At 50.1% G+C, this 917-nt stretch overlaps 1 pseudogene; it reads right to left on the bottom strand.

The window, feature by feature from the left end:
- Positions 1 to 227: 227 nt before the first annotated feature.
- On the bottom strand, positions 228 to 328 carry LOC118992892 (uncharacterized; annotated as a pseudogene).
- Positions 329 to 917: the final 589 nt, after the last annotated feature.

Here is a 917-nt window from a genome sequence, read left to right as displayed (position 1 = left end):
CTCCTCCTCTCCTCCTCCCATGACTCAGCAGATGACTTCATCTTCTCCTTCTCAGAGAAGGAGGTTCCCAGGAACCTTCCTTCTTTCCACTCAGAAGCCCATCCCACCCCCTTCCATCCCGGCAGACTCCTCCTCCAGGACTCCTGACTCCCCACCCCACCTCAGTTCATCCACCTGTCCCTCTACCTACCCCATCCTGACACCTCTCTTTCTCAACTCTTTCCCCTGAGGATTTAAACAACCTCCAGCCTCTTTCATCCTTGCGCAGGGGCCATGCTAATCTTCTCTGTATCGTTCCAATTTTAGTAAGTGAGCACTCTCCAGCCTCTTTCAGACAAATGAAACCCTCCCTCTGCCCTGAGCTACCAGGAACGTCAGCTCTTCCCTCCTTATCTGACCATTAAATTACTAATAAAAATAGTCATCTCCAAATCCTAATTCGTTGCCTCTGTACCTTCTGCCATTCTGAACCACCATAGTGGGGCTCCCCACAGACTGCACTTACCAAGGTCAAGAGACACCCTAATCATGAAGTGGCCTGCTTTTCTGTCCTTATATGAGTTTCTGGAGGCATCAGGCACCACAGAGCACCGTGAGGACTGGATGGCCATGTTCTCCTGTGATCCCCTAGTCACGTGGACTCCTGGTTTTCTTAGTGCTTCCTCTAGGTCTCCTCCTAAGCCCTTCTTCAGTGGTTGCTCCCACGCTTCGCCCTCTGCTCATTTATTCTCTCTTCAGGCTTATGGGTCTACTCCCACTGAGAACTTACATTTCTTTCTTTAAAAAAACAACCACTTTATTTATTTATTTTTAGACAGAGGGGAAAGAGAGGGAGAGAAACAGCAATGTGTGATTGCCTCTCGGGTGCCCCCTACTAGGGACCTGGCTCACAACCCAGGCAAGTGCCCTAACTGGGG

This window comes from Sturnira hondurensis, unplaced genomic scaffold (genome assembly GCF_014824575.4).
Source record: "Sturnira hondurensis isolate 20B ecotype Veracruz unplaced genomic scaffold, ASM1482457v3 Scaffold0008380, whole genome shotgun sequence".
Taxonomy (NCBI): Eukaryota; Metazoa; Chordata; class Mammalia; order Chiroptera; family Phyllostomidae; genus Sturnira; species Sturnira hondurensis.
Note: the sequence above shows the minus strand (reverse complement) of the source record. Positions and strands in the feature narration are given on the sequence as shown.